Below are 26,438 nucleotides of genomic sequence, written 5' to 3' on the forward strand. Positions count from 1 at the left end.
ATTAATCAAATTTTTATTTATTTTAAAGAATATATTAAATAATATATATTTTTAAAATAAATATTTAATTTTATTAAAATATTAATACTAAATAATAATTTATAAAAATGCTTTTTTATATTTTTCTCATTCGGAAACGAAGTATAATCCTTTTTAATCGTGATAACAAAGCAAGATATTTTGGTGGATGGTTATCGAATAACTATTTATTATTATTACTTTCCTGCTAACCGACCATTTCTTAAGTATGTGGCCCACCGAAAAGCCAACCTGGTATTTAGCTTTTCATTCAAAAACGCGTGGCTTACATGTCAAGCTAACTAAAGTCCGCGTCCGCCTTAAGCGACCGACTCTTTTTAGAAATAAATCCCAGCCGTGATCGTCCAGAATCACAATTTAATCTCAGCCGTTCATCTCATCCTTCCTGTATATAAATACCACTCCACCTCTGTCGAACAAAATCGCCTCTGGGTGGTGGTGGTGGTGGTGTTGGCGTTGGATGGTGAGGCGTGGTGTTCGGTAACGTTATAGTGCTTAGTTTCTTCTGTGATCTTCTTTAACTATTTGTTAAGATCTGCTAGCTGTAGGTGGTCATATCGGTTTCGTTTCATTCGTTGTTCAGTTGATTTCTTATATGATTTGGTTCATATGTGCAAGACCCGTGTTTGGGAATCGTTAGATCGGAGAAGAGCATAGAAGAGAATTGTTGGTTTGATCGGTATTGCTAGTATCTGAGAAATATTTCTTCTTTTTTATTGTCTCCTTTTCGTTTCCGATTTATTTTCTGAAGATCTAATTACCTGGGGCTTATTTTTAGCTGGTTTCGATTTCTTAGATTGTTAAGATGAGCTGTTTATGGTTGTTCTGTTGTGTTTGGCTTTGGATTAAGCAGCATACACGCTTGAAGGCCGAGGTGTATCCGTAGTTATCTTGGTTATGAGCTTGATTGAGGGAAGTTGTGTTTTGATGTTCAATTTATGTACGACATGTACTTCACAGGAAGCTTGATGATTTTTTCGTTGATTTCAGCTCTCTTATGAAGCAGAGTTTGATTCATGATATATTTTTTACGGTGTACCATGGTGGAGGTGGTGGATTAATAATCAAGTTGACCGAGTCTTTTTGGATTATTGCAAGTCTTTCCTTTCCCTTCAGTTTTGGTGGCTTCTTAAATTGCTTCTTTATGTTTCACTTCCAGAAGCTCTTTTCAGTAACTTGTTATTTTATCCGTATTGACATGCAAACCAGTGGTGCTTTGAATATTGATTTAGATCTTTAATCTCTGTTTTAATTGGTCGTTGTCATGGTTTTGATCTTTAGGAAGTTAACTGAAACGGTAGATTTGGTTGCTCCATGGTGTTTCTTTCGTCCTCTTAAGGCTTGAACTATGACTGAGAAAAGGATTTTTCTTGTATCATCTCGTCAATAATTTTTTGCTTGAATTTCCATACAGCAGCCACCAATTATTCTGAATGTTGTATTGTTGGTGTGATTTTCCAGGATCATGGAGTGATCTTGAGGTTGAAACCTACATATTGGTGAAACCTGTTGGCAGAGTAGTCAGGAGCCTTTTTATCCCTCTTTATTTTGTGTTTGTCTGGAAACTGTTTTTACATATCACTAGTTATTAGGCGCAGAGAACTAGTTTCTGAGTTTGTTCTTTTGCCTTTTTCAGCTTTTTTTATTTGAGGAATCCGATGAATAGGGATTTTCAGGGAGTTCTTTTTACCCTTTCTGATATTGATTGCCTCCTCATTATATGAATAGAATCCTTGAGTGATTTTGTTATCTGAGAATTTGGTGCTTCTTGTTCCAGGGTGTCTTGATTCCATTATTCTGAGAAATCAAACATGGAGGGATCAGTGTATGATATATTGATCGGGAAGTTTCTTTTTCCTAGATTCCTTCAATTTTTTAGTGTACCCCTTCCCCGTTCTCTCTCTCTCTCTCTCTCTCTCTCTCTCTCTCTCTCTCTCTCTCTCTCTGTTGTTCTACCCGGATTGGGTGGTTAATGCTGCTTGTCAGGTATCCTTTGTTTCCTAAAAGATTTTGGGTATCCAATAATTGTTTTTTATTTTTGTTCGTCTCTTTATTTCCTTCCTTTTTAGCGATTGAGAATGATCTCTTGTAAAATTTTAGTTGTGGTATGCGCTTCTATGAATTTCCTAAAACTCCCCATTGTTTTGAGAATTTGGATAGGTTTGTGCCTTGATTATTGATTTAAACAGTTTAGAATTTGGATAGGTTAGTGCCTTAGTTTATTGATTTAAAAAGTTTCGACTTAAAAAACAAGAATGTAAGAACTTAGAATGCTTGCTTTTTCGGGACTGCCCAAGTGGATTGAGAAATTCAGGATTTTTCACAATGCACCAATTATTGACAGGAATTTTTTTTATACAATAATATGTTTGCTGTAATTTCTTGTTATGTTGATGTGGTATGGTATGTCCAGTTCAAGGTGATTAAGTTGGAGCTTGCCTTTTGCTTGTTGCCAGGATCTCATGGGTGCATAAGAGGGGGGTTATTTAAGATAACGGCTTTATCATTAAATTGGTTTATTCTTCTAGATCACAATTTCAATGTAAGCTTTTGTTTTCTTCCAGTGAGTTGTTTTGATGGCGTGTGGATAGGCCTGACAGAGTCTCTGCCAGTTATTGGTTTAAATAGATAAGTTACTAAATCAAAGTTTCTAGTGATTTATTCATTTGAGAAATTGATGGCTTCACATGCACTAAGATTGGCAAGTGTTTACTAATTACACCATAATTTCTCATTGCATTGGTGTTCTACATTGCAAGTTTAAGGTGTTAACTAAAGATAACACTTGATGCATAGAGAGATCAGTTGATGTTGGAAAGGGAAAGTTGATGTATTTAGCTCATGCTATGTAGGTATGTTGTGGGTATCTGAGATTCGGTCTTGTGTTCTGCTTTTGATAATTCTAAAATTCGCAGTTTCTGTTTTCAGTCATGGATGCAATGCAGAGCTATTTAAATATCTTGCCTTTCCTTTTTGTTTAAACAACTTTGTTCTTGGCAGATAATTTGAAACTTGAGATTTGATTATTGTTTCCCTAGGTGGTTTCTGCCTTCTGTTGACCATGTGGGTTAATGATTGATTAAAGGCGAAGGGATTTTCTCAGATGAGGGACCTTGGATCTCAAGCTATAATTTATAGTTTTAAGAATCTGTATTTGGTAGATTCTGTGAATTTTAGTTTTATTTTTTTTAGTTGTAATTTTTCAAGATTTAATCAGTGTGGTGGACTAATCATGAAAAAGTTTTTGCCAAGAGTGACTGGGCTTTTCCCCTTCTCTATTTTGTTTCTTTAGTCAGCAATAATTTATGAATCCCAATTTTTAAAGGATTTTAATTTCAGTTGGTATGTTTTCTCATGCATGTGCTTTCAGGGCTCAAGTGTTTTGAGTCTGAGGACCATGTGGACAAAGATGGATCAGGGAGACATTTGGTTATTGCTGCTTTATCTGAAATCTACCTTTGGGAGGGAGTGTGAAATTTCTGTTTTTCTCAGATACATATCTTTAAGTAGAACAATGATATAAATATGAACAATTGAATTTTTTTCTTTCAGGGTCAGTTCATATTTTTGAAGTCTGTGGTTGGAAAATCCTGAAGTATTTTTTTCCCCTCTTTTGCAATTATTTGTTAATATCTGAACCCTTGTGCTCAGAACTACTACTTTTTTTTTTCCCTTTTTTTTGGAACTGTTGGAAAATGACAACTATTTTTTTTGCACATTGAACATCAATTTTGTTTCAGCTTCTTAATTACAACTTGGGTATGAGCTTTTATGTTCTGGCTGCCATTTCCCATTGTTTTGAGAATACGTGTGCAGGCTTTACCCTTGGTTTTGGGTGAATAACAATATTTGGGGGACCATTGTTATCTATTTCCCTTTTTTTTTTTTCTTTTTTTCGTTTTTATAATTTTTTATTATGGTTTTTGTGTAATCTGACTGTAATTTGGTCTAATGCTTCTTAATAACAGCAAAGTGAGTTTGGACTTTCTTCCTATCCATTGGTTTGAGAATGTATAGATCTTTGGTTTGAGGAAGTCTGTCTTTAGTTATTGGTTCAGAATTCTTTATCTAAAATAATTGAAAAAGAATTGAGGTTTTGATTCTTGTTTTTTCAGGATCTGCTCTTGTGCATTGAGAAAAGAAATTCAGGGAGACATTGGCAAAGATTGATCTAGGAAGTGTCTCTCAATAATTGATAATATGTTGTCTTTCTTTTGTGTTAGTTCATGTCATACGCAGCAAGTTTAAGGTGTTTGATCAAAGCTCCAATGTTGTATTTGTACAGGTTCCCTTCAATATTAGAGAGAGAGAGAGAGAGAGATCAGTTTATGATTAAGAGGGAGTATTTGTCTTTTGCTGCTATTGGTATTGGTCTAAGATTTGAGTAGTTTGATGATATAATTTGGCTTTTTTGTTGCTCTTTTTATGAAGATCTTATTTTCTGTTGAGCCTGCAGTTTAAATTCGCTCCAATGTTGTATATGTCCATGTCCAGGTATCTTTTGTTATGATCGAGGAGTTTGTGATGTCCTTTGGTATTTCTGCAATTGTTGGTCTGAGATTCAGTTGTGCTGGAACTTTATTTTTATTTTTGTGTTTAGTTGGTTCATAGTGAAACATTGTTCTTTACAGATGGTAAGGGGTTATTTTCCATCTGGTATTGAGTATATGGTTGATCAAGGTATTCTTGGATCTTAATTTGTAACTTGTGATTTTATGCATCCTTGATAGATGTAGATTCTGAGTACTGGTCACAAATTTTCAGGATTCCGTTGGACTGGTCTCAAATTTTGAGGATTTTGTCAGCAAGACTAATATTTGATTCAAGGGAGTGTTAGGGAGACAGACCAGCAAAGAGTGATTTGGAGCCCCTTTTTTCTTCTTCTTCTTCTTCTTCTTCTTCCCTTTTTTTTTTTTTGTGTATATAGTCGGCTAGATTAAATCCCTGTTTCTTAAGGCAAATGGAATTGAATCTAAGTTGGTATGTGCATTTGTTTTCAGGTGGTCAAGTTTTTTAATGTGAGCAGCATTGTGGACTAAGAGTCTGGGAGATACTAAGATCTTAGTGTTCCTTTTCTTTTTTGGCTTCAATGTTTTTGAGTAATTAAACTTGTGGAGGGAATGTGATAAAATTTATGATTTTGCTCTAAAAATATATGCAAGTGTTAAAAAGAACGAGAAACTGAATATGAATTTAATCTGTGTGTTTTTCAGGGTCTTATCCTTGTTTGAGAAAAATTTGGTGAAAAAAAAATCCTTCTTTATTTTATGTTTTAGTTTTTTTTCCCCCTTCTACCTTATTTTAGTGTAAGACAACAAGATGTGATAACAGCTTGACTATGGAGTGTTCATGTTCTTCCAATGACCTATTGTTTCAAGAATGTGGACAGGTTTGATCAATAACTTTGTGCTTTAATTTTTGGTTCAAAAATGGTCAATTAACTTTATTTGTACTCACTTTACCCTATGGAAGGATTGATTAGGCTAAGATAGTCTATATAAAAATTGTGTGTTGGTTTATGCCTATTGAGCTATTTAGAATGTGATAACTGGTTGCAATAATCTGTAATTTTGTCAATCTTCGAGATTTATGTGCACTATTATGCATAAGGGGAGTGATTATTTGCTTCTGTACAAATCTGCCTTACAATTTTGTGTTTTGTATTAGTGGAACCTTAGAAAAATTCCCACATTAGCTTTTACTTCTGTGTTTTAGGATTGTTTCTTGGTAGATTCCTAGATTTGAGTTTTTCGGTTTTCTCAATTTGATTGTTTTTGCTGCTCCTGATTTTTTGTTTCTTTAAATCTGTGTTAGTTGTTTATAGTAGTCGCAATATCTGTTCCTAGATGGATCTTGTGTTTACAGTTGCCTTTGGACATGAAGAAAGGGCAAGTTCATGCCACAGAGAGAAGTACGAATATAGTGCATAATTATTTACTTGTGAGGATTATTCAAGTTTTTCCCTTCTGTTTTGGTGGCTTCCTGATTTAAATCTTTAGTCTGTTTTAATTGGTCATCTTATGGTTGAGCTCTTTGGCAAGTGAACTAAAACGGTAGATTTGGTTGCTCCAAGGTGTTTCTTTCCATCCTCTTGAGGCATGAACTAAGATTGAGAAAAGGGTTTTTCTTGGATCTTTGCATCAATAATTTTTGCTTGAATTTCCATGTAGCAGTCACCCATTATTCTGAGTATTTTATTATTGGTGTGATTGTACAGGGTCAAGGAGTGATCTTGTGGTTGAATCCTATATCTTGCTGGCAGAGTAGTCGGGCAGCTTTTTTTTCCCTCTTTATTTTGTGTTTGGAAACTGTTTTTATACATCACTAGTTATTAGGCACAGAAAACTAGTTTCTAAGTTTGTTCTTTTGTCTTTTTCCAGCTTTTTTATTTGAGGAATGCGTTGGCTAGGACTTTTCAGGGAGTTCTTTTTACCCTTCTGAATATTGATTGCCTCCCCATTATATGAATGGAATCCCCAAGTGAATTTGATTATAATATGAGAATTTGGTGCTTCTTGTTTCAGGGTGCCTTAGATTTCAGTATTCTGAGAAATCAAACTTATGGAGGGATCAGTTTATGATATTGATCGGGAAGTTTCCTTTTACTGGAATTCCTTTAATATTTAAGAGTGACCCCGTCCTGCCTCTGCCCCAGCCCCCCTTCTCTCTCTCTCTCTCTCTCTCTCTCTCTCTGTTTTTTGGGGAGTGTCCTTTTTTTATTTTTTATTTTTGCCCTGATTAGTTGGTTTCTGCTGCTTATCAGGTTGGGCATGAGTCGGAATATCCTTTGTTTCCTAAAAATTTTTTGGTATCCAAGAATTATTCCTTTTTTATGTTTTTACTTCCCTTATTTTTAGTGATTGAGATTGATAATTACAATTGTGGTCTGAGCTTGTACGAATTTACCAAAATTCCCCATTGTCTTGAAAATTTGGATAGGTTTGAATTTGCTTTTTGAGGACTGTCCAAGTGCAATGAGAAATCCATGGATTATCACATGTGCCAATTATTGACAAAGGAAGTTTTTTAAACAATAATATGTTTGCTGTAATTTCTTGTCATGTTGATGTGGTATAATATGTCCATTTTAAGGTTTTTAAGTTGCAGCTTGCCTTTTGAATGTTGCCAGGATCCTTTGGGTGCATAAGAGACGGGAAGCTTTTATGGGTGAATAGGAGACAGGAAGTTTTTATACAATAATAAGTTTGCTGTTATTTCTTGTTATGTTGATGTGGTAATATGTCCAGTTTAAGGAGATTATTGGAGCTTGCCTTTTGTATGTTGCCAGGATCCCACGGATGCATAAGAGAGAGGTGCATAAGAGAGATTATTTATGACCTCAGCTTTATCATTAAATTGGTTTGTTCTTCTGGATCACTATTTCCACATAGCTTTAACATCCTTCCAGCGACTTGTTTTGATGGCATGTGGGTAGGACTGAACCAATATTTTGCAATATCTTAAATTAAGAATGGAAGCGTTGGATACTTTCTTTTGCAATATCTGGATTTATGCTTTGACAAATTGATGGCTTTATATGCATCAAGACTCAAGTGTTCACTAGAAGAATAATCTGCCCACGTACCATAGTTTCTCATTGCATTGGTTGGTATTCTACATTGCAAGTTTAATGTGTTAACCAAAGATAATACTTTTATGTATGGAGAGATCAATTGATGATTGGAAAGGGCAATTTGATGTTCTTAGCTCATGCTGTGTCGGTATTTTGTGGGTGCTTAACATTTGGCTTTTGATAATTTTCAAATTCTTCTTGCAGTTTCTGTTTTCGGTCAAGGATTCAATACAGAGAGGGAGAGAGTATTTAAATATCTTGATCTTTCTGTGTTCAAAGAAATTTATGACAACTTTTGTTCTTGGCAAATGAATTTGAAACTTGAGATTTAATTATTGTTTCCATAGGTGGTTTCTGGCTTCTGTTGACTACGTGGGCTATGATTGATCAAATGCGAAGGGTTTTTCGCCTCAGATGAGGGGAAGGGGTTTTCTTGGATCTGAAAGCTATAATTTATAGTTTGGCAAATGAATTTGAAACTTGAGATTTGAATATTGTTTCCATAGGTGGTTTCTGCTTTCTGTTGACTATGAGGGCTATGATTGATTAAATGGGAAGGGTTTTGCCTCAGATGAGGGGAAGGGGTTTTCTTGGATCTGAAAGCTATAATTTATAGTTTATCTGTTAGAGTGGTAGTTTCTGAGAATTGGTTGTAATTTTTCAGGATTTCATCAGTGTGGTGGACTGATCATGAAGTGTTTTGCTAAGAGTGACTGGGGGCTTTCATTTCTTCTTTTTGTTTCTCTAGTCAACAATAATTCTTGAATTCCTATTTCTTGAGAAATTTAATCTTAGTTTGGTATGTTTTGTCATGCTTATGTTTTCAGGGCTTTGTTGTTTTGAATCCGAGGACTCTGAACAAAGATGGATCTGGGAGATATTTTGTTATTCCTCCTTTATTTGAAATCCAACTTTGGGAGTATGAGATGAATTTTTGTTTTTTTCTAAAATACGTCTTAAGTTGGACAGGAATTTGAATCTGAACTATTAATTTGCGTTTTCCAGGGTCCCTATTTTGGAAGCCTAGGGTGTGTGCTTTCTTCCTTTTGCAATGATCTGTTAATATCTGAAACCTTGCGGTTGTTTCTCTCTCTCTCTCTCTCTCTCTCTCTCTCTCTCTGGAGTTTTGAAAATTGACTTTATTTTTTTTCATATCGAACATTAGATTTTGGTTTCTTAATTACAGCGTGGGTACAAGCTTGCTGTTCTTGCTGCCACTGCCCATTGTTTTGAGAATATCCCTTGGTTTTTGGGTGAAAATTTTCTTGGTGAAGATTTTCTGTCTAAGAACAACGGGACCATGTTCTGTTTCTTTTTTTTTTTTTTTTTTAGTGATCATGGTTTTTGTGTAACCTAGTGTTATGACTAAGTAGTTCGTGAATGACATAAATAGCCCTTTGCATTGTAATTGATAGGAATCATCAAATCAACAATACAACAGTTATTTCCTCTCTCTAATTGTTCTCTCTCTCTCTCTCTCTCTCTCTCTCTCTTCTTCTTCTTCTTCTTCTTCTAATTCTGGTGTTATGGTGTTCTGAGATTTTGCTATGTAACACCTAGCTTGTCTATGCTTCTTATTACAGAACAGTGAGCTTGGACGTTCTTCCCTTCCATTGGTTTGAGAATAAATAGATCATGGTTTGAGAAGTCTCTATGTCTTTAGTTATTGGTTCAGAATTCTTTACTTCAGATAATTAAAAAAGAATGAGATTTTGCTACTGCTTTTTCAGGATCTGCTTTAGAGCATTGAGAAATTCAGGGACTAGACATGGGCAAAGATCAATATAGAAAGTCTCTTTCTCGATAATTAATAACATGCTGTTGATAAGTTTTTCTTTTTGTGAGTTCATGTTATGCACAGCAAGTTTAGTGTATTGATCAGAGCTCCAATGTTGTATTTGTCCAGGTTTATCGAGTGAGATCAGCTTATGATTGAGAGGGAGTATTTTACGTCCTGTGCTGCTGTTGGTATTTTTTTAGATGTTGGTCTAAGATTTAGTGGTTGATGATCCTTAAATTGGGCTTCTTTTTGGGTGGTTTTATGCAGATTTTTTTTCCCAAATGTGGTAACTTGGCATGAGAACACTGGTCTTTGCAAATGTAACTGAGACTGGTGAAGGGGGGTTGTTTTCCTTTTTTGTATCGAGTATTGATTGATCTAGGGATTTTTGGATCTTGATTTATAACTTATGATTTTATGCATCCTTGATAGTTGTAGATTCTGAGTTCTGGTCACAAATTTTCAGGCTAATAGTTGATCAAGGGAGTGCTTGTGAGAGACGTATCAGCTAAGAATAAGTTGGAGATTTTTTTTTGGGTCCCTTTCTTTTTTGTATTTATAGTTAACTAGCACAAATCCCTATTTTTTAGGCACTTGGAATTTGAATATGAGTTGGTATGGTTTATCATTCATTTGTTTTCAGTGGTAAAATGTTTTAATGTGAGGAGCTTGCGGACTAAGATTCTGGAAGATGCTGACATCCTTTTAAACTTGTGGAGGGAGTTTGATAAATTTTATGATTTTCTGCTTTTGAAATACCAAGGAATGAGAAACTAAATATGAACTTAATCTTTGTGTTTTTTCAGGGTCTCTCTTTGTTTTGAGAAATATTTGGTGAAAAAAGGAAGTGTTTTTCTTCTTTTAAATTAATTAGCAACATTTTAGCTTTTGTTGCTTTTTTTTTTTCTTTTCTTGTCTTTTATCTTGTGAGACAATATGTGAAGAACAGCGCAGGTGTGGAGTGTGCATGTTCTTCCAATGACCCCATTGTATTGAGAATGTAGACAGGTTTGATCAATAACTGTGCTTTAATATTTGGTTTGAAAATGGTCAATTAACTTTATTTTATACTCCTCCCTATTGAAGGATAAGGTTAAGATACCTTATAATTTGTGTTAGTTTTTACCCATGGAACTGTTTAGTGTCAGATAATTGGTTTCGATATGCTATTGTGACGACTTCAGATTTATATGCACTGCTATCCATCAGGCGAGTGAAAATTTGCTTCTATCTAAATCTGCCTTACAATTGTGGTTGTAATTAGTGAATGGCACATGACGGCACAAACTGTGTGTATTGGAACCTAAGAACAACTCTCAGATTAGCAACTTCCGTGGTGTTGTAGGATTGTTTCTTCTTGTCTTCTTAGACTTGCAGTTTTCAGGTTTCTCACCTTATGCTCGCAATTTTGTTCATTTGATTATTTTTGCTCCAACTTTCTCAGAAACTCTGGGTTTGTTGGTTCTCTCTATTAGTTGGTTCTCTCTATTAGTTTTTTTATGGTTGTTGCAGTATTTGTTCCCAGATGACGTGTTCACGGTTGTCCTTGGACTTGAAGACACTGCAAGTTCATGCCACAGAGGACAGGATGAATACAGCGTGTATTTCTTTCTTGTGAGGACGCTGCAGAGCTTCAATGAGAATCCTGCATGTGTTATGGCTTGTAGTTTGGTTGCTTCAGTCTCTTGTTCTTTTTTTGTATCCGTGCCCTTCCAGAAGTCTTGTTTTCTTCTTGGGTCTTCTTTCAGTTCACATAGCTTGCTGTTTTGCAGTTGCTGAATGGATTGGAACTGGGATGTAGTAGGGTGGCATTTTTGTGGTTGGTATTATATAGTTTAGTAAGTACTGCAACTGGATACAGACATTGGAGGCCAGGACAAAGATGATGGTTTAAATTATCTGGCTTGACCCTTTCTATCTGACAAGTCATTTACATCATATCACGGTCTAAATCCCTGATGATGGCAATTTCTATCATAAGAAATTAATGTTGTAACTTTGTTTTCTGGAGATAACCAGTGGTTTGATTTTGTTTATGTGGTTTTTCATGTTTGGATCAGTGATATAAGGCGGCAAGAAAATAGAAGCTGGCTTGGGCTTTTTTTTTTCTTTGACTTGATACGAGATGGTGATTTCTCTGATCGCTGATGTTGCTTCTTCCTTGTAATGCATTATTCTCTGTGGTATTACATCCGAGTCGTGCTTTGTATCAGTATGAGCTTGTGTTAGTCCTTTGATGTTTCTGTAAGGTTATCAGTGATGCTAGCTGCATCTAGTATTTGCTTCTCTGATGTTGATTCTTTGTTATTATCAACTTCCTTCCTCCGATATTTTTCTCGTTTTTAGAAGGAATTGTGGCTGGCTGTTCATGTGCAAGCTTTGCAGATGTTCTTGTGATTGGAGAAAGCAAAGGGAAGGCACTTACTTCTTGTAAGCGAAGGAAGAACGCTGATACTTATTATATGTCACAAATATCTCAAGGTTATGTGTTTTGGGCATTTATGATAATTTTTGCCTCTGTTGTCTAATTATGGTGATCTTTGGTTTTCTGATTCATGGGTGCACGTAAAAGTTTCTCATATGTTGGGGAAGATGATGGGACATGTATTTTCTTTTCGTTCTGTTTTAGCGTTTTGATGTTATTTGGTGCTCGCTGAATAATATGTTGCTGATATTGGGTACTGGTAATGATGTTGCTGATGATCTGTTATCGTCCCTTTTACACTAAGCGAATCTGGTTAATTCTTATCAACTTCGTCAAGGTGTGTTCCATGGTCTTCTTTTTTCTAGGAGTATGTAGTTATGTTTTGTTTGTTTGTTTTTGGGTTTTTTTTTTTTTTTAATGCATGTAACTCCGCCTGTGTTGTATACGCAGCTGGTCCCAAGCCCAGATAAAGGAGGAGGGTTTTAAAATAAGTAATTTGGATGGGGCTGTTATTAATTTATGTTTTGGAAATTGTTCTGTAGAGATGAGCTTTGGATGCTCTCATTTGCAATATTTGTATTTTTGCTCTGACAAATTGATGGCTTTACATGCACCAAGATTCAAGCGTTCGCTAAAATAATAATCTGGCCATGATACCATAGTTTCTCGTTACATTGGTTGGTATTCTACATTGCAAGTTCTAGCTGTTAACCAAAGATGACACTTTTATGTATAGAAAGATTAATAGATGATTGGAATGGGCAATTTGATGTTTTTAGCTTATGCTATACCGGTACTTTGTGGGTATCTGATATTTGGCTTTTGATAATTTTCAAACTCTTCTTGAAAGTATTTAAATTTCTTGATCTCTCTGTGTTCAAAGAAATTTATGACTACTTTTATTCTTGGCAAATGAATTTGAAACTTGAGATTTGATTATTGTTTCCTTGGTTTCTTTCTTCTTTTGACTACGCGGGCTATGATTGATCAAGGGCAAAGGGTTTCCCTCAGATGAGGGGGGGAGGGGTTTTCTTGAATCTGAAAGCTATAATTTATAGTTTTGAGTATCTGTCAGAGTGATAGATTCTGGGAATTGGTTGAAATTTTTTTTCAGGATTTAATCAGTGTGGTGGACTCATCGTGAAATGTTAGTGATATTAGCTGGGAGTGACGGGAGCTTTCCTTTCTCCTTTTTGTTTCTTTAATCAACAATAATTATTGAATCCCTATTTCTGGAGAATTTTAATCTCAGTTTGGTATGTTTGTCATGCATATGTTTTCAGGGCTTCATTGTTTTGAATCCGAGGCCTCTTAGCAAAGATGGTTTTGGGAGATATTTTGTTATTGCTCCTTTATTTGAAATCCAACTTTGGGAGACGAATTTTAGTTTTTTCTAAAATACATGTCTTAAGTTGGGCAAGAATTTGAATCTGAACTATTGATTTGTGTTTTCCAGGTCCCTACTTTGGAAGCCAGTGGTGTGTTTTTTCCTCCTTTTGCAATGATCTGTTAATATCTGAACGCTTGCAGTTTCTCTCTCTCTCTTGTGGAAGTTTTGAAAATTGACTTTATTTTTTGCATATTAAATATTAATTAGATTTTGGCTTCTTAATTACAGCTTGGATCTACCACTGCCCATTGTTTTGAGAATATCCCTTGGTTTTTGGATGAAAATTTTCTGTCCAAGAACAAGATTTTGGGGGACCATTGTTCTGTTTCTTTTTTTTTTTTTTATTTAGTGATCATGGTTTTTGTTCTATGCTTCGTAGTTATACGTGGGCGTTCTTCCCATCCATTGGTTTGAGAGTATATAGATCATTGGTTTGAGAAGTCTCTACTCTACGTCTTTAGTTATTGGTTAAGAATTCTTTACTTCAAATAATTAAAAAAGAATGAGATTTTGATCCTTGCTTTTTCAGAATCAGCTCTAGAGCACTGAGAAATTTTAGGGACGAACCAAACATGGGCAAAGATAATATAGAAAGGGTTTCTTTAGATAATTAATAGCATGCTGTCCATAAGTTTTTCTTTTTGTGAGTTCATGTTATGCACAGCAAGTTTAGGGTGTTGATCAGAGGTCCAATGTAACTTTAGGGTGTTGATCAGAGGTCCAATGTTGTATTTGTCCAGGTTCCCTTCGGTATTAGAGAGAGAGGTCAGTTTATGATTGAGAGGGAGTATTTAAGTCTCTTGCCGCTGTTGCTATTTTGTTAGGCGTGGGTCTAAGATTGAGTAGTGATGATATAATTTGGCTTTTTTGCCGTTCTTTTATAAAGATCAAATTTTCTGTTGCGCTTTAGAGCTCCAATGTTGTATTTGTCCAGGTTCCCTTCGGTATTAGAGAGAGAGAAATCAGTTTATGATTGCGAGGGAATATTTTAAGTCTTTTGCCGCTGTTGGTATTTTGTTAGGCGTGGGTCTAAGATTGAGTAGTTTGATGATATAATTTGGCTTTTTTGCCATTCTTTTTATGAAGATCTTATATTCTGTTGCGCTGGCAATTTAAATTCGCTCCAATGTTGTATATGTCCACGTCAATGTTATGTTTTGTTATGATTGAGGAGTATGTGATGTCCTTTGGTATTTCTGCAAATGTTGGTCTGAGATTCAATTGTGCTGGAACTTTATTTTTTATGAAACATTGTTCTTTGCAAATGGTACTGATACTGGAGATTTGCTGTTAAGGGGTTGTTTTCCATCTCATATTGAGTATATGGTTGATCAAGGGATTCTTGGATCTTAATTTGTAACTTGTGATTTTATGCATCCTTGATAGATGTAGATTCTGAGTACTGGTCACAAATTTTCAGGATTCCATCGGACGAGTCTCTAATTTTCATGATTCTGGCAGCAGGACAAATATTTGATCAAGGGAATGTTAGAGAGACATACCAACGAAGAGTGATTTGGAGCTTCTGTTTTCTTCCCTCTCTTTTTGTATATATAGTCAGCTAGCATAAATATCTGTTTTTTAAGGCAAGTAGAATTTGAATCTAAGTTGGTAAGTGCATTTGTTTTCAGGGGTCAAAGTGTTTTAATGCGAGCAGCATGCGGACTAAGATTGTGGGAGATGCTAAGATCTTGGTGTTCCTTTTCTCTTTTGGCTTCAATGTTTTGAGTAATTAAACTTGTGGAGGCAGTGTGATAAAATTTATGATTTTTCTCTTTAAATAAATGCATGTGTTAAAAAGAACGAGAAACTGAATATGAATTTAACATTTGTGTGTTTTTCAGGGTCTTATCCTGGTTAGAGAAATATTTGGTGAAAAAAAAAGGAAGTATTCTTCCTTTTTCTTCTTTATTTTGGTGTATTAGTTCTTTTCTTTTACCTTATTTAGTGTAAGACAACAAGATGTGATAACAACTTGAGTATGGAGTGTGCATGTTCTTCCAGTGACCCCATTGTTTTGAGAGAATGTGGACGGGTTTGATCAATAACTTTGTGCTTTAATTTTTGGTTGGAAAATGGTCAATGAACTTTATTTTGTACTCCTTTACCCTATGGAAGGATTAGGCCAAGATAATTTACAAATAAATTGTGTTAGTTTTTGCCTACGGAGTTATTTAGATTCTGTAAGTGCTTGCAATATTATGGGATTTTGTCATCTTCCAGATTTATATGCACTATTATGCATCAAGAGAGTAATAATTTGCTTCTGTACAAATCTACCATAGAAAAACTCCCAGATTAGCTTTTACTTTTGTGTTGTAGGATTATTTCTCGTTTGATTCTCAGATTTGGGTTTTCCAGTTTTCTCGACTTGATTGTTTTTGCTTCCGAAGGAACTTGGGCTTTTTTTTTTTTATTTTAGATCTATGTTAGTTGTTTATAGTAGTCGCAATATCTATTCCTAGATGGATCTTGTGTTTACAGTTGCCCTTAGACATGAAGACACCGCAAGTTCATGCCACGGAGAAAAGGATGAATATAGTGCCTATTTATTTACTTGTGAGGAACCTGCAGCTTCAATGGGAATCCTGCATGTGTGAAATGATGGCGTGTTATAGTTTGGTTGCTTCAGTTGCTTCAGTCTTGTCTTTTGCCTTTTTAGAAGTTTTGTTTTTATTCTTGGGTCCTCTTCCAAGTTTACATAACTTGCTATATTGTAGTTGCTGAATGAGTTGGAAGTAGTATGGTGGCATTTTTTATGGTTGGTATCATATCTTGAATACTTCGGGAGGCCAGGAAAGAGATGCTGGTTTATAATTTTTGGCTTGCTTCATCTCCCTCACTCTCTATCTGACGAGTAATGTATATTATATCTCTGCCTAAATTCCAAATGGCAATTTCTACCATAAGAAGTTTTTGCTGTAGCTTGGTTTTCTGGAGATGACCTCTTTGCTATTGTTGTTGTGGTTTTTAATGTTTGGTCAGTGAGAGAAGGTAGCAAGAAAGTAGAAGCTGGCTTGGGTTTTTTGTCCTTTGACTTCATGTGAAACGGTGATTTTTCTGATCACTACTGTCGCTTCCCCCTTCTTTGTATGTATCCTGTGTGCATTATTCTCAATTAGTGATGATGATGAACTGTCTATATATCTCTATGCCATTTCAAAGTTGCGCATTGTCCCCGGTATGGGTTTTGTGTTACTCCTTTCTCGCCTCTTGGTTCGCACAACAAATTGATGTTTTCGTAAGGCTGTGAACGATGCTGCTGCAAGTATTTGCTTCTCTGATGTTTGCTACTTTGTTATTATCGACTTCCTTTATCCCTCTCCTATAACTGTTCATGAGCAAAGCCTTGCAGATGTTCGTGTTTGGAGTAAGCAAAGGAAAGACGCATACTTCTCGTAAGCAAAAGGAAAGGCACTGATACTTCTTGTTTGTCTCAAATATCCCAAGGCTGTGTGTTTTTGGGCATCATCATAGTAATATTTGGCTATGTAAGTGTTGTTGCCAGTGGCTTCCTGGGTTCTCAATTGGTGTCTAATAATTGACTCTCAGGTGACGTGAAAACAAGAAGAAAGATGAGGTCTAGTGGTTGTTTAATAGTCACTCAAATGTTTCAATCAGTAATAAATTATATTGAAATGTTGAAATTATATTGCCCTATTTAGTTTTTAGAATGTATGTTGTCCTCAGTCTCAAATTTGTTTATATAAAGATTGAGATGGTAATTACTTATAATCACGGTTGGATCTTTGCCATTTCGTTATGTAGGTTATAATGGAACGTACTTCAATTATTATGTTTAATTTTAGGCATGATCTTCGGCCGTTTCAATTTCAAAAGATGCTGATCTCTTTATTAATAGATATCTAGTTGATCTCAGAAAGTAAATCATTTTCGTAATAGATTGGTGGCCAAATCATCCTTGGAGCTCGGATCTAACAGGTGCTTGAACTTGAACTTGAACTTGATTGATCCAAATTCATCATGATCGGGTTATTGTGGCTCCTTTATGTCAAGACTATACTTCTTCAAGGGCATTGCTAGCTAGCTTGAATGGTTGTTTTGATGCTTTTTGCATTGTTATATATCATATGTTGTTTAAAAATTTTTCATATCCTTGGTCTGTGGGAAATTTAAATTTTTTAATGTGTTCCATCATCTTTCTCTTTCTCTAGGAGTGTGCGTAGATACATGTGTTGCGTTGTTTTTTTTTTTTATTTTTTTTTTTTTGATGCATGTAACTCCGCCTGCACTGTTGAGTACACAGCTAGTCTCGAGCCAAACAAAGGAGGAGGGTTACAGAGTTATATTGGTTCTTCGTTAGTGGTAGAGCCATTTGGTGTCTTGATGTGCCGCTTAGTTTTAGAGCTTTCACAATTTAATGTGCCTTTTTTGTGTTGTGATGGCGGAGGAATGGATATGAGGGATGTCATTGAGCTGATCTTGGGCATTTTACTAAATTTGTGTAAAAAATAAAAAAAAAAACTATTCTGTGCATCAGAGAAACAATTTCCCAAACAATGATGAAAATAGCCATGTAGACGAAGAGAAGTATAATACTGACACTGAAAATAGCGGTATTCTTTGCTGATTTTTCAGTGTCGCTATTTTCAATGTTGTTATTGTTCTTCTCTTTGCCTACGTGACTATTTTCACCATGGCTTGGGAAATTGTTTCCCCGATACGCAGAAAAGTTTTTTTTTTTTTTTTTTTACACACAAATTTGGTAAAATGCCCGCTGATCTTGTTGCAACATATTTTGAAGGAAAGAATAATCCAAGCTAAATTTGCATTGGTTGAAGTTTTCGTTCGGTGGGCATCTTATCGCTTCCGTGTATACTTCAAATTGAAGTTTATCTCGTCGTACAAGTTGGCCTTTGTTGAAAAAAAACTTGACATTGTAATTGTACATTATATTTAAGCAAATAAATCACCTATTGTTTAATTGGCACAGCCAGCGTGTTGCACAGAACACATTCAAGTTATGCATATAGCATAGAGGTTGACTTTCCGATGATTGATAATTCAAGGTTTAATTTAATGTCACGACCTGATCCCATGGGTCGGATCGGCATTAGGACCTGAGCCGGTATAAAGTGTAACATTCTCATTTTAGTTAGTCCGTATAATCTACTGTTCCAGTGACCAATGTTGATTCGGGCAGCTAGAATATTTGAAATTATAAATAGACTACAGTGAGGAGTTATAAATAAACCAAATAATGCTCATAAAAATTAAGAAAAATTTTTAGAAATGAAATGCATTAAAGTTAAACGAGTCGAAACCCCAGTGATGAGTAACCCGAAGGGGAAGTGACGGTGAAGGCCATTAGCAACCTTAAACTCAGGGAAAACTTTATGAAATAATTTTTAGGACCTCAGGGAAGGATTATTGGAGTTCCGATGATAATAAAATGTTAAGGAAACACAAGAAAAATTTAATCAATCGGTACACACAATTTTAGCTCGTTAAGCCAAACGGAGTGCATTTTGGTCATTTCATTTTCAGAGATGATTTTTGACCAACTTATTCATTTATGTAAGTGAATTATATGACATAAAATATGAACAAATATTGATGAAAAATTATTTAAAAATGAATAGGAAAGGAAAGAAAAGAAAATGAAAATAAATTAGATTTATTACCTAATGCTTATGTAAGCATGAGGTAATTAAAATTTTTTGACCAATCAAAAATCATTAAATACATTTAAAATACATTAAAAAGAGGAAGAAGAAGTCAAAATTGCAAAAAGATATCAGCCCTCATCTCTTCTTCCTAGCCGAACCAGCTCCCATATCCCTTCCACCATTTTTGCTCACCCAAAAGCTCCATTTCCCCTTCAACTCCACCAGAAAACTCCTTAGTGATTTCATTAAAAACTGGTTTTACACCTTGGGCAAGCTAAAGATAACAAAAACAAGTAGAAAGGAGGAGCTTTTACAAGCTTGAAAATTTACTCCATTAAAGGTATGTGACCAAACTTGTTCTTTTTCTTTAAATTCATGTGGAAGGAGTAGAATTTAGTGGATGTTTACAATAAATTTAAATAAAATCATGAGCATACCTTCCCCAATATTTTCGGCATCCTTGAACTTGGTAGGGTTTGAAGATTTCTTAGAATTAAAATGGTATTGTGGCTGCCCTTAATACTAATCTATTGTTTAGGATAGTGAAAGGTAAGTGAATGCATGATTTGAGATGGTTGAGTTAGGGTTTGGGTATGAAATTGAGACTTTGATCAAGTAATGTTGAAAGTAAGTTTTAATGGTCAATTAGTGACCATTTGGTTATGTGTGAATAAGTAATGAAGTGGTTTGTTTAGTGGGAATTGAAGTTAGTGTTGTTGCCCTTGGTGACCTGCAGGACTGGGTGTAAGTCCAGCAGGTTTGGGTAGCTATAAATGGAGTTGTAAAGGTTCAATTGGTGCAAGGCCAATTGAACATGAAACTAGACACATAATGGCACAATTTTGGTGAAGAAACCCTGCTCAGAAAATCAAACCAAGTTGACCTAAAAATTGCCCTAATCCGGATGACTTGCATTCTGCCTGGGCAAAATGACTAAATGAACAATGTCTATTCATTTGTCATAACTCAGTGTAGAAAGGTCTAATTGACCTAAAATTTTACCAGCAGAAAGCTGAGATATAAACCTACAACTTTCATGAAGAAACCTAACTCAAATTTTGACCATAACATGTTCAAAAAGTGACTTGCAATCACTGCACAAAACACTATAGATTTGGTCAGTCCAGAAAATCTGAAAAGTTTGCAATCCGGCCAGTTATGGTGTTTAGGCCATAACTTGAGCTATAAAACTCCAAATTGAGTGATTAAAAAAAAAGAAATATAACTAGACACAATAAGAAATAACTTTAATGTTGACAACTTTGCCAAATTTCTACTGTAAAAATGACCAATGGAATAGTAAACACAAGGCTTGAAATCTGAAAATTTTGAACAACTAGCACTAAGCTTATAAATGGTATTGACAACCAATACCAATAACTTTAGAATGCAAAATGTGGTATGTTGAAAGTATTAAAACCAATTTACCTATTGCCTATGCAAAAGTCAATATTTTAGTTGACTAATGAAATGAATAGTAACACTTAAACTTTAGAATGCAAGAAATGTACAATTTAAGAGTGTAATATGCTCTAGTACACCTAGCAAGATTGGTTTGGATAGGTTGGCATGCCAATAGGGTTCTGTTAGCAGTACTGCATATGACTCCATGCCATTCTGTGTTTTATGGCCTCCCGTGCCATTCTATGATAAAAATAGCCTTTGGTTATGTTGATTGAGTTGTTATACTTGGGATTTATCCCTAATAATTGTTACAGCTTATTAGCTGCTCTGTTATACCAGTTTACCTGTTTATCCAGTCTAGTCGACCTGTATAGGTTACTTGGGCAATTAAAATAAATCTTACTAAATTTTAATCGAATAATACTACAATAAATGTCAGAAATTAAGTCTACATAAAATATAAGCATACATTCTGCATATTTATTTTATTTTAGTTATTTTATTTTATATTGTCACCACTAAGCATAATTGCTTAGCGCGTCGCTTTTGCTATACGCAGGTACTGGAGACATAGCTGGTGAGTCCAGTAGACCTCAGACCTGGTGAATTGTCAGATCTGCACACAGAGTCCAGAGTCACCGTATTTGCAGTGCATTGGTAGGACATTAGGCTACTTTTGACATTTTGTATTTTGTAAACTTATGTAATTAGACTTTTATTTTGCCATGTATATTTTAAACTCATGTAATTATGTTTTGATGTAATTATCTATACATCATGTTCAGTAATAAATTTGAGTATTTCTTATTGAGTTGAGTATGATATGAAATGAATTAAATTTTGAAATATTGAAGACATTTGAGAAATTGTGGAAATATGTTGGTGGTTGACTGAGATTGATAATATGATTATATTGCAAGTGTTTTTAACAGATTCAAAAAAACTATTTTTTCAATTTACAGTTGGCACTCTGTCGAATTTTCTATAAAATTTACAGAAAATTAAGATTAATCAAAATTATAAATAAATGAATTAAAAATGATAAATTGTAATGGAAATATGATTTGGTGCTCCAGCACACTGTGTAGCATATCTTACTTGGCTACATTGTAGATAGGTAAGGGGTGTCACATAAAGCCTCAAAGGCCCGTAGTAAGCCTTACTGTTCCTAAACCCATGATCAGGCCCATAATTTAGGCCCAACATGCATATAAAAATAATTTAAATTAAACTATTATAATTTTATTCGGGCCAACTTAACCCAATAATTATCAGAAACTCAAATTAGTGGAGCCCAGCTCAATCCAGTTACATTATTTACAAATTGTTTAAGTATCATATAAATCTTTATTTATTAATCTTAAGAATTTAAATTAACACGATTTCTAACAAGTTCCATATTATTACTAACACATGCAGAGTTCTAGATTTTAAATTTAGAAAAATAATAAAATAATTAAATAACCGACGTTAAATCTGCAAGGAAGAAAGCAAGTTGCTCTGTAAAAGAACTCCTCCTTGTAGCCTGGAAAAATAGGTGAACAGGAGAGAGCGTTCAACTCAAAGAGTAAAATACTAATTTTAAATACAATTTTTATAGCTATCTAAAGATAATACATCATAAGAAATGGAATGCAACATCATCATAAATTTCATACAAATAACATCATAACAGTAAAAAGGCAATTTGGAGCACTCACACACCCAATACTGTTCAAACAGTACATATATGGGAGCTAATCTCATATACAGCTTTCTTAATCCAACCTCTGCCAGCGAGTGTCTCTCAAGCCGGACTTTCGCTTAATACCCAAATGCGGGGTCCCAGCGAGTGTCTCTCAAGTCGTGTCTACCCCGACTTATCCATAAAAGACCGGGTCCCAGCGAGTGTCTCTCAAGCCGTGTCTATTCGTCCTGTCCATATCCAATACCATACCACACACACGCCAACACACACACACTGCTCTAAATTATCACAAACAACATCCATGGCACTTCATCAATTATGAATGCAATATAAAAAATGTGCCTAGTGTTTAACTACATAGATACATATTTATAAGTGATGCATGGGCATGCTTGAACATATAATAATATCAAAATTATAATTAAAATTAATATTTTACAAACAGTGTACCAAAGGCTATTGTGGCTGTTGGGTGGAAGAAAATAGCTGATCTTAATCACCTAGACAATTATATTATAGATTTATTAGTACTAATTCAAAATAAGACTCTAAAGAGACAACACATAGCCTAATTCATGTCGGAAATCCGGCAGAGTTTTCTCTACACCTGGAACCTACCCAACCTATAAAATAGTTCAAATAACACTTCTAAATTCAACCTATATCTCATCATCATTATATGGCCCCTCCTGGGCCCTCCAAACCAGGTAATAATCACAACATTAGACAACTCAATTATAAGATTTCGAAACTAATATTTTTCAAAAACTATCTAAATTAACTTTAAAAATTTTATAAACTTGTCATGCTGTCCTTAACAATATTATAAGGCTATTGCAAAATGAATCATAATTTTCTGATCATCCATGAATATTTTATGAATTTTATTCTAACCCATTATAAGGAAAAAAAATTGACCAATGTAGAGTTCGGGTTTACCTATGCCAAATCTGACACCTGGAACACGTCCAGAACATCTGAAAATACTAGGATTGACTATAATATCAATCACATTCTGAGACGGGTTGCCAGACAGCCGGATCTAGCTAAAAATGCAGTCCTCGCACCGGTGAGTTATCTTCGATCCGATCGCACCCAAATTATGCCAAAAAATTATTAATAATTATCGTAAAATTATTTTTAAATTTTGAGAATCGAAAAAAGTTCAAAAATCTCATCAATCGATCTGGACCGTCCGATTATCGCCTTTTTTAAATGATGTCTGATCGGAGCGGGACTGGTTCTATCTCAAAGATTTCATCGTCCTGAGTCTATCGGTAATCTCAGATTTTTGATCTGACGGTCGGATCGCCAAAAAAGTGGTCGAAAAGCCACTGTCGTCACTTTCTCTCTCTTTTTTTTCTTGCCGGAAACACCACCATTCCAGGTGTGGCTGGTCAAAAAATGGAGCTGGGTTCGTGGGTAGTTGGTGGCAGCTTGGATCGCCGGCATTGGTGGCCGGAATCGGCTAGAAAACGGCCCGACTTTCTCTCTCTCTCTCTCTCTCTCTCTCTTATTTTTCCTTCCCTTTCTTCTCTCTCTCTCTCTTCCTCCCTGCCTCCTGCTGCCGTGGCTGCCCCTGCTTGACATCGTCCTGAAGTGGGGGAGTCCCACCGGTGCCTCGCAGTCTTTGGTCTTGTGGCCGTAGGAAAGTGAGAGGGAGAAAGTGAGGGGAGGAGTGTCATGAGGGAGAGGCGGAGGAAATTTCTTCTTTGTGTTTTTAATTTTCTAATTTTTTTTTATCTTTTAATTACATAATTAGTCTCTCAACTTTTTAGAGGTTTACAATTATGTTCAATATTATTTTATTATGTTAAAGTTTAATAAAACTCTAGTAATGATAAAATAAATATAATATAGGAAAATTTAATTATTTTATTCTCATTTAATAAATTAACTTTAATTAAATTATTTATTATTAATTTATTTATTATTATTATCTTCCTTTATTTTAAAATCAATTCAAATAAATCCTATAATATTAATAACATAATATTTCATTTTCATTTTATTTAAAATTTAAAAATTTTGGATTGTTATATTCTTCCCCCCCTTAAGAAAAATTCGTCCTTGAATTTTTGAATAAACAAGAGATAAGAAAAAGAAGATTATTAGAACAAGTGTAATCATTAGTCCTCCAACTATGCAGAGATTGGTAAAACATTTATTCTTCAAACTCTTCATATATTATAGATGACATTCTACTACTCTCTGATTCTATTATAGTGTCCTAATTGTCATCATCTCTTCCTAGAGATGCTCTTATCTCTTAGCTATTCATTAACCATTTTTTTGACATCTTAAGTATTCACTATACCTCTCTGTACTTGACTTGATGTCTCATAACTTCAATCAACCTCGGCGCTTACCCTCAAGCTTCTGCTTTCCAAGGATAGGACTTATGTTCTTTATCCTATAATGTTCTATAAGATGTTTTCTATAGCACCTATCATAAACATCTTATTCTAAATCTTTACTTGTCCTTTGACCTCAATGGTTGGCATCTGTGCATCTTTTCACTTTCATGATACTTCAAATTTTCAATCTATTTGTGTCATTACTAAGGTACTTAGACCAACTTTTGTCTATCTTATATAACTAGTTAGGTAGAGTTCTCTCCAAGGGCTAAGTGTACCATTTATCAACATTGAAAAGCAAACTAGGTCTCTTCTCTTATATGACAAAAGTGTTTATATTCCCTGACAACTTAGTCCATGCGACTTTATCGTTTTCCACTCCTTCTCTGGAATGGAAATATCTAGACTTCTTCCTAAAGCTTCTTAGTATGTGGCTTACTTCTGACACATTGGCACTTAGATCGAGGCTCTACTACTCTTTTAATCTATCATCTCATAATAACTTATTTTAAACATCTCTTAGCGTGTTCCTAGCATACTTATTCATTCTTATCCTCATCATTATAACTAGCTCTACCGAGCTTTCTTCCTGTCCTTTGGATCTTATCCACTTCCTTTTCCTATTTCTGCTATTGTTGATATCTTTTCAACCTGCTGTACTTATTCCTTAATCTTAGTCCTATCTCACCCTTATACATTTTTACTTCAAGGACATCCATCCCATTATCAACTTTAACTTTCATTTTATTTCTTAGTCTTATCTTGATTATTAGTTCTATTACTTCGAGAATTCTAACCTTACGATTTACTCCTGCTGTGTAACACCCCTATTGGTATAGCTTGGTATATTTCATTGTTCCGGTGACCGGTGTCGGTCCGGACAATTAAGGAGATTAGAGCCACACTTAAGACAACTTGAGAATCCATAAACACAAATAATTAGTAATGTTTAATTAGTTAACTATAAATAAGAAAAACAGAACATAAGAGGTTAAACGAGCCGAGAGTCACAGCGATAAGTGACCTCCTCGGGAACGACTGCGAAGTCGTTTTAAACTCAAATTTCGAACCGTAAAAAGTGACGCTGCAGTCCTTAGGACCCTTATGAACACAGTAGAAAAGAGAAAATTATGAAAAAGAACTGTTAAGCCAGTCAAATAATTAGGTCAGGGAGCCGGAAGAAATATTGGATTATTTGCAAACCGGGATGAACCAGCGAGGGGCAATTTGGTCAATTGACCCCGAGAGCTGACTCCTGACCTAACTGTCCAATAAAATTGGAGAAAAAAAATTTTAAAATCGAGAATTAAATTAAAGAACTAATAGAAAAAAAAAAGGAAAAGAGATGAAAATGAAAAAGTCAAAAGTTATGACATAATGCATGATGCCATAACTAAATTAATAAATTGAATTATTTAATTGGGATTTTTTTTGTGGTCTTCCATAAATTAAATTAGATAAAGGAAAAGAAAAAAAAAAAGAAACAAAAAGGTCTTCTTCTTCCCTTGGTTGCCGCCCACCTTCTCCCTCTCATCTCCATGAAATTTTCTTCCTTAAGCTTACAATTAAGCTTGATTCTCTCCACTTAATCAACATAACTCCCTTAAATACCTCACTAGAACTTGTGATCTCAACTTGAGAAGAGGATTTCAAGAAGAAAGAGGAGTTAAAGATAGTGATTTGAAGCTTTAAGTGAGGTTAGCATATCAAACTCCTTATTTTTCCATTTACATGCATAACTAGTGGTTGAAATGAGCTTAGAACTTGATTTAAATGAAATAAAAATGGGGGAAGAACCAAACTGAATTTTTGGGCAGCTTGAGACGAATATGATTTGCATAATATGATACATTTGAATGAATTTAGAAACCTTCCTTAGTTGAATGATTAGTATTAATACCATTAAGTGTGATTAATTGCAACAAAGTAGTGAAATTTATGAGTTAGGGTTTTGAATGCTAGGGTGGTGAACCAAATTTTGGAAAAATGCATAAATGGCATGTTGGACCTATTTTGAAGTGAAATAATGGTCAATTATGACCAAATAACTTGTGTGGGAATGATAGGAAACTAAGTTAAATTCGGAGGTAAATGGTCATGCTGCTGGCAGCATGACCAAACCCACTTTGAAGGACCAAAACTCAAATTTTACA

At 34.8% G+C, this 26,438-nt stretch overlaps 1 long non-coding RNA gene across 28 annotated transcripts; it reads left to right on the forward strand.

Moving 5' to 3' along the window:
* The first annotated feature begins 479 nt into the window (after nucleotides 1-479).
* Nucleotides 480-17,046, forward strand: LOC110664858 (uncharacterized). Of its 28 annotated transcripts, none has more exons than XR_009141912.1 (5): nucleotides 483-4,719; nucleotides 4,804-9,250; nucleotides 9,343-9,403; nucleotides 9,519-9,576; nucleotides 9,660-17,046. It is a non-coding gene; the product is annotated as an uncharacterized LOC110664858 (long non-coding RNA). The 28 variants fall into 28 exon arrangements; XR_009141909.1 differs by having other exon boundaries at nucleotides 4,804-8,691; nucleotides 9,196-9,250; nucleotides 9,519-17,046; XR_009141914.1 differs by having other exon boundaries at nucleotides 4,804-8,640; nucleotides 9,196-9,250; nucleotides 9,519-17,046.
* Nucleotides 17,047-26,438: the final 9,392 nt, after the last annotated feature.

The sequence above is a fragment of the Hevea brasiliensis genome, chromosome 12 (assembly GCF_030052815.1).
Source record: "Hevea brasiliensis isolate MT/VB/25A 57/8 chromosome 12, ASM3005281v1, whole genome shotgun sequence".
NCBI lineage: Eukaryota > Viridiplantae > Streptophyta > Magnoliopsida > Malpighiales > Euphorbiaceae > Hevea > Hevea brasiliensis.